The sequence below is a fragment of the Zophobas morio genome, unplaced genomic scaffold (assembly GCF_036711695.1).
Source record: "Zophobas morio isolate AGI-343-1 ecotype UQ-CSIRO unplaced genomic scaffold, CSIRO_AGI_Zmor_V1 ptg000017l, whole genome shotgun sequence".
Taxonomy (NCBI): domain Eukaryota; kingdom Metazoa; phylum Arthropoda; class Insecta; order Coleoptera; family Tenebrionidae; genus Zophobas; species Zophobas morio.
In genome coordinates, this window is record NW_026972122.1 from 12,844,110 (window position 1) to 12,851,541 (window position 7,432).

The window sequence follows — 7,432 nt, forward strand, 5'->3', positions numbered from 1 at the left end:
GAAAACAACAGAACTAAAGCTACAGGGAGTAGAGTCTTTGTAAGGGTACCGGAACAGTTAAGGAAGTCAAAGTGGGATAGAAAAGCGGATCTAGGAATTTTACTAGGATACACTGATGTTGGATACCGAGGGCTAATTAATAATAAAATCGTTGTAGCTAGACATGTCGATATAGAGAAAAGGATGTAAGGTGTATCGGCTTTGAAGATTATGATTCAGAAAGGGAAAATTTAAATGGGTCCGAGTATGAAAGGTGTGAGAATGATTCTAAAACGGAAGTGGAACGAACAGAAGAAGGGGGTAATAATGGGATTTTGAAAAATAATGAATACGAAAATGAACAGGGACTGAGAAGATCAAATAGGGATTGAAAGCCACCAACTAGGTTTAGTGATTATGTAAGTAATTTCATTTTTGTACATGTATACAGTGCCGACACTCCGGAAACATTTGAGGAGGCGGTTAATTGGAGACAGGCAATGAATAGAGATCGAGAGTTTAAATAAAAATAAAACATGGAAACTAGTTGAGAAGCAAGAGGGTAAAGTAGCAATTGACGTAAAATGGGTATACACAAAAAAATCAGACAACCGATATAAAGCAAGGTTAGTAGTTCGAGGTTTTCAACAAAGGGAGATTGTGGACGACATTTATTCACCAGTAGCAAAAATGCAAACTTTAAAAATACTGTTGTCATACTGCTGTCAGATGGGTCTAGTTATAGAACAAATGGATGTTGAAACGGCTTTTTTAAATGGTAATCTAGCGTCAGAAGTGTATGTAAAAGAACCGGAAGGATATGATGATGGGACTGGAAGGGTATGTACATTACATAAAGCATTATATGGTTTGAGAGAAAGCCCGCGAGCCTGGTATGAGTGCCTTGATGAGTTTTTGAGAAGTCTAGGATTTGTAAGGCGCAAAAATTACAAAGACATACAAGACGCCGAAGTGCAAAAATTAAAGATTGATATTTTAAACATTGAAAAACAGTTAAAATTAAAACAACTGGCCGTTGTATAACATTTGGACAACGACCGAAAACTCTTTGAATTAAATTTTCAGCATACAGTGGAGGAAATCAGTTTTGAGCGAAAAATACGGCAAATTAAACTTAATAGGTTGCAAGCAGCAGAGGAAAATATATAGGTGTAGTTTTTGTATAAATTTTTTGTAAATATAAAGTTTTGTTAGCTAATAAATTTACCTGAGAACTGTGTCTATTCGTGCTCTCCTTGCAGCATTGCCACCTGGAAAATTGTCTGCAACCTCTTTTTCGAGTATGGAATGGACAATATTGGGACTCGCAGGGGTGATTATTTTGTATTTTGCTCAATTTTATATTTGCAATAGAAATAAGTAGTCATTTCCTGGACGGGGTCAATTTTAAGAGTCAGCTATTTGTTTCAAGTTTCAATTACTAATGTAATTTTAGATGGTATCACCCCAGGAAATTTATGACGAGTTGAAAAATATTAGAACATATTTAGTTAAAATAGGGAGTTACGGGCGCAATAAGGATGAATGTTTAATTAGAAAACTAGATGAAACTAAAATAGTATATGCACAATTACAAACAATTATTACTCAATTTGATGAAGATTTGAACTTGTATACTGAGGAAGAAGTTGAACAGTTAGTGAGTCCGTAGCTGCCATTAATAAGGTATACCACAAAAGTTTCTCAAAAAATTTTCCGAAAAAACACCAAGAAAATATTAGTTAAGCGTACCTTTAGAATCAGATCAGGATCACAATATGTTAGTAATCCAACCACGTTGCGAAATAGTTCAGTATTTACCTATAATAACTAACGAAAATTGTATAGTATTACGGAAACAGTTATGTGAAAATGTGTTTTTAGCAGGAGTTGTTGCGAGACCTCGAAACTAAGAAATACCGGTAATAATATTAAATACTAGCGAAGAGGAAATTCGATTAAAAACGTGGATTCCTGAAACTCACGAATTAAGTGTGATTATAAGTATTGTAAATTTGATTTAACACAAAATTCAGTCGATAGGGTTAAAGAAGTTTTAGATACTATCAATGCTGATAAGTTAAACAAAGAACAACGAGAGTCTATCATGTACATTTGTGCTAAATATGCAGATATTTTCCATTTACCAAATGATAAATTAACAACAATAAATATTTATGAACAATCAATAACTTCAAAAAAATATATAAAACCAGTTTATGTTAAGCCTTACAGAATACCACATGCGCAAAAAACCGAAATTGATAAGCAGATACGTCAAATGTGTGATATTCTTGACTCATTTTCAGGTGCAATATATTTTTTCATTTAGATCTTAGTCACGGATATTATCAAGTAAAACTAGATAAAGACAGTAGACCCTTCACAGCATTTACAACAAGTCAAGGACAATTTCAGATGAAGAGACTTCCAATGGGTTTAAAAACAAGTCCCGTTTTAATACCTATATTTTTGCATTTTTTAATTACATGCAACGAACACCGGTTTTAACGAAGACCTGTTTATAACGTACAAAAACAATTGCAGACAGAACACAACAACAGCCTGAATGCACTAGTCAGTCGTGTTTTAACTTCGTTACGGCAATGGCACTTAATAACAGAAAAAGACGTTCGTTAACGATAACGGCATCAACCAGTCGCAAACTAAAATGTTTGTCGGACAGTGTGGATGTTATATGTTGGGTTGCATATATGGTTTACCGTGACAAAGCTTCTGGATATTTAATATTGCTATAGCCATCTTACCTCTAAGAAAAGGAGAGATGGCCCACCTGTTGTTTAGGAAAGATGGCCATAGTTTGAAACGGTTATTTGTTTTAGATACCGAAAACATACAAACGGATTTCTCTGGAAAGAGGAAAATGGACAGAGAATCAACTGAAAAATGCAATGGCGGCTATCCAAAACAACCAAATGTCGGTCCGTCTTGCAACAGTAAGTTTTGGAATACCGAAAAAAACTTTGGAGCGACGGGTAAAAAGTTCAAACAAAACTAAACTTGGTCCCCACTCTGTCTTTGGGAGCGCTCATGAACAACGACTTGTTCGGCATATCAAGGAAATGCAAAAAAGTGGATTTCCGTTAACTCGAGATGATTTACGAAGCATGGCATATAAATGTGCCGTACAATTAGGTATTAAACACAGATTTAATAAAGAAGATGAAAAGGCAGGATATGTTTGGTTGCAATCATTTCTCACTAGACATTCAGACATATCTATTAGGAAAGCAGAAGGTTTATCACTAGCAAGGAGTAAAATTGTGAGAATTATTAGAAAAAACTACCTGTAATGTCTCAAGTCTCACCAACTTCGCATTTTGAATATTGGTCATAAAGCAGGTAATAATCCGTTCCCCGTCGGTGTGAAAAGGGGAAATCTTTTACGGTTTCCAAATTACGAACACCTACAAAGAGCGTAGAGATTATTTTATTGCGAGTTCATTTGTTCCCTAAAATGAAAACTATTCAAATTTTAGAAAACTGTTAGAAATTTATAGACGGTCGGGTAAAACTCATGCCTGCATAAATTGGAAAATATTGCAGATGTTTCATCCAGCACCGGGAAGTAATAAACTAATTTGGGCTAAGGCGGAAGTATTTGAAGTTTGAACAACCATGCGCCCATTGATCCAAATTTGTGGGAATTTAAAAACTCAGAAATGCATAGTAATTTGAAAATTCAAACTAATGTTTCATTTCTGTTTTTGCTTTTGCAACGACCATTTCAGAATTTTTAGTTTTTTTGTGCGATTTAAAATAAGTTTACTGTGTTAGGTACTTTTTCTGTGTGGTGTTCAGTTTAACAGTTTATTTGTGATTCCATCTTTCAAGTAACATTTTTTATACTTTTGTAATTTTTACTAAGTAAATTTAAGAATAATTTGAAAAACTAAGTGGTAAATTTATTTCGTTTTTAGGTATGGACAGAAAAAGAAGTCAATTATGGTACCATTTTAATGTTGACGCCACGTCAAAAAAGGCGAAATGTCATTATTGCGCGAGCTTGTTAGTATTGCCGGAGGGAGTTCTGGAAACCTTTCACGGTATTTAAAGACCAAACACCCAACAGTGCCCGCTTCTAGAGCCCCTTCGTCCACCTCTTCAGCTGCAGCTTCCGATTCTGGTCCTAATTTAAGATTGAAGAACCCTCAGGAGGCGACCGGCAGCTCATCTTCGTCTGCTTCTCTTTTAAATCCGCCTACGAACTCTTTGTGTCTTTCGTCATTATCAGTGCCCTCATCATTTGGTGGTAAAGTTCAGGGACAGGCTTCAATTACAAATTTTATTGAAGTAGTGAAGCCGTTACCGCTAAGAAAGAGCCGTCTTTTAGATGAGCAGCTGGTAAGAATGATCAGCAAGGGATTTCATCCATTTAAGATTGTTGGGGAACCAGAATTTAAAAAATTCGTGGCCATGTTAAATCCTTATCAGCTGCCTTCTAGAAAGACGGTTTCTAACAGTTTGGTCCCGAGTTTATTTAAAACTCGGGTCCAACAAAAATTGAATCTAGCTTCAGCAGTTTGTTTGACTACTGATGGGTGGACGTCATTAAATAACACTTCTTATTTAGCTCTAACAACACACTATCTGCTGCAAAATGCAGATTTGTTAATAATTACCTCGTCCGTTTTGACATGTACCGAATTTTCCAAGAAGCACACGGCAGACAATATTTCAACTTGGTTACTTGAAACGGTTAAAGATTGGGGTATCTCTCATCTCAAAATCTCCGCAATTGTCACAGACAATGCAACAAATATGGTTGCTGCCATTCGTCTGTGCAACTGCACATTTTTTTAATTTAATTGTTCAAAAAGGCTTGATGCACATTGAGCATATAGTTTCTAAAGTAAAAGCTGTTCTGCAACACTTCAAACAAAGTGTCTATGCAACAGCTAAGTTAGTAGAAACTTAAAAAACAAATGAGTCTGCCGCAATTAAAATTAAAACAAGACGTGGTGACAAGGTGGAACTCAACTTTTGATATGCTAAACAGATTTTTAGAAAATAAAGACTGTTTAGTGTCCACTTTAGCCGTTTTGGGTTTAGACTCGAACAAATTTAGCTTCTCAAACAGCGACTGGATAACTATAAAGTATTCAGTCGCTGTTTTAGAAATTTTTTCAAATGTAACCAAAGATATTAGTGATGAAAAATCTGTCACAATATCAAAAATTCCGATATTAGTGCGAATCGTTGCTTTAAAATTAAATAAAATAATAAACATCCCATCTCTGGATGAAAGAATGTCTCTTGTTTGAACTGGACACAAGATTCGGGGACATTGAAAAACATCCCGTCATTAGTCAAGCAGTACTGCTGGATCCTAGATTCAAACAGCAGGGTTTTGGTAATGACGAAAGACGGAAGGATGCCTGTAAGGCTTTAAAAGAATAAGTGAGATCGATGACTGCCATGTCATCGACTTCAGGGGTTGCTGAATCTACTGAATCTGCTGCACAATCCACTCCGTCGACTTCGACCGCTTCCTCGTCGTTGTGGTTCGAATTTGAAGAGGAAAATAAAAAGGTGTATATATATATATATATATTTTTTTTTTTTTCATGTAATCTGTTCGAATATTAATTCGAACCACCTGCAACCTACGAGTATATATATTTTAATAAAAAATTATTATTTTCATAGTTAACGGGCGATACCAACCCCACGGTGGTCAGTATTATTGAGGTGGACAAATATTTAACAGAACCACTTCATCCCCGCCATTTGAACCCGTTAACTTGGTGGACCGAACGACTGGCGATTTACCCACACTTATATGAGCTGATGACCCGAAGGCTATGTATAACAGAGACTTCGGTCCCGTGTGAACGTGTGTTTTCGACGGCGGGCCATTTTTTTAACGAAAGAAGCACCCGACTGAAATTGTCAGAGCTAATTTTTTCACAGAAAAATTTAGAATAGAAGTTTTTAAACTGTATTTTAATGTTTGTATTTTTTGAGTTAATTACGTTATTTATTTTATAGGTTTTTATAGTTTTTAGATTGTATATATTTTAATGTCAGTCGCGTATTAAAAAAACGACTTGTTACACAAACATAGATTCTCTGACATTGTTATTAAAAAAAAAATTAAGAAAAGCACCGTCCAGAGTTTTTTTGTATAAACAAACTTTACCTTCGCTATCGCTACCCCCTGTTCCCGTTTTAACAAGATCGGGAACATGGTTAGGAGCCAGCTATATTTAGTCTAGAAATTTTGACTCTCTAAAACATTTGGTTTTACTTTTAAATGACGATACACACAGTATTATTCGATGCAAGAAGAAAATGTGAAAACCGACCTTCATTTTATCCAACAAAATTTTACACAGTGAACAAATGCTCTCAATGATTTTTTATGAAATTTACTTTGACTTGCAATGTTACTTTTAATTATATCATACTTGCTATGCTTACGCATCGTAAACCACGGAAGCACGAATCACCCACGCAATTATGCTCAAATTGAAAATACTACATTCACAAATGCTATAAACAAACTCGACTCAGTTATTGATTCTTTAAAAACTATTTCCGGAGATTTTGGAAACAACTTATCACAAAAAATAGATGTGGTTCAAGTTAGAAATCCAGATTTACAGTGTCTGTATCAATTTTGTAACGGTATCATGAGTGAAAATTTAAATAAATATAGTAATTTACCGCGACATTTTGAATACGCTTCTATTACAAGTTGTGATATGAAACTAACATGGTCACAATACAAAAACGCAAATACGTTTAAATATTTCATTGCCTCAACAACTGACGGCATTGTGTATGGACCTTTAGTGATTTTTTTAATTATTTTTAAAAAGTACAACAATAAACAATTCTACTGTCATAATTAATTTTTATAATTTTCAATTGGGTGCCATAAAAAAATAATGAAATATTGATAATTTTAAAATTTCCGTCAACATGACGTCATCAGCCCGAAACCGGAAATACATATCCTCGCCTAGTCACGTGACGAATCGTGGATCTTCATTGTTACCAGCTCTGCTTGAGAATTTTGACATTTGTATGCTTTGCTGGTTGCTGGTGTGGTGGGGTGACTGAGCTTTTTTCGGTGTGTTTCGTTTTCTGTTGTGCAAAGTTTGTGTAATATGGAGGAAGGATCTACCAAAGCTTTATCTGATAATTCGTCATTCATTAATTTTTTTATGGTTGACGAATTTTATTTTAAGAATTTGAACATCGCTTATGCTGAAACTCAGAATGTAAACGCAAGCAGGTGGGTAATGTTATTACTAATACTAAGAACAGAAGTATCCAATTAACATATCTAATTTGTTATTAGGTCAGCAAGAGCATCCTACGGCGCTAACGCTGTACCCTATGTACAGTTAAAACGGGGAACAAGCATTTGCAGTGTTAAGCGCAAAATAACCTCAGAGCACAAGGTACATGGTAAATACTACAA

The 7,432-nt window shown here is 35.0% G+C and overlaps 1 long non-coding RNA gene across 1 annotated transcript; it reads left to right on the forward strand.

Moving 5' to 3' along the window:
* Nucleotides 1–2,547: 2,547 nt before the first annotated feature.
* On the forward strand, nucleotides 2,548–6,063 carry LOC135130218 (uncharacterized). The gene is made up of 3 exons (XR_010280710.1): nucleotides 2,548–3,342; nucleotides 3,921–5,532; nucleotides 5,650–6,063. It is a non-coding gene; the product is annotated as an uncharacterized LOC135130218 (long non-coding RNA).
* The last annotated feature ends 1,369 nt before the right edge of the window (nucleotides 6,064–7,432 follow it).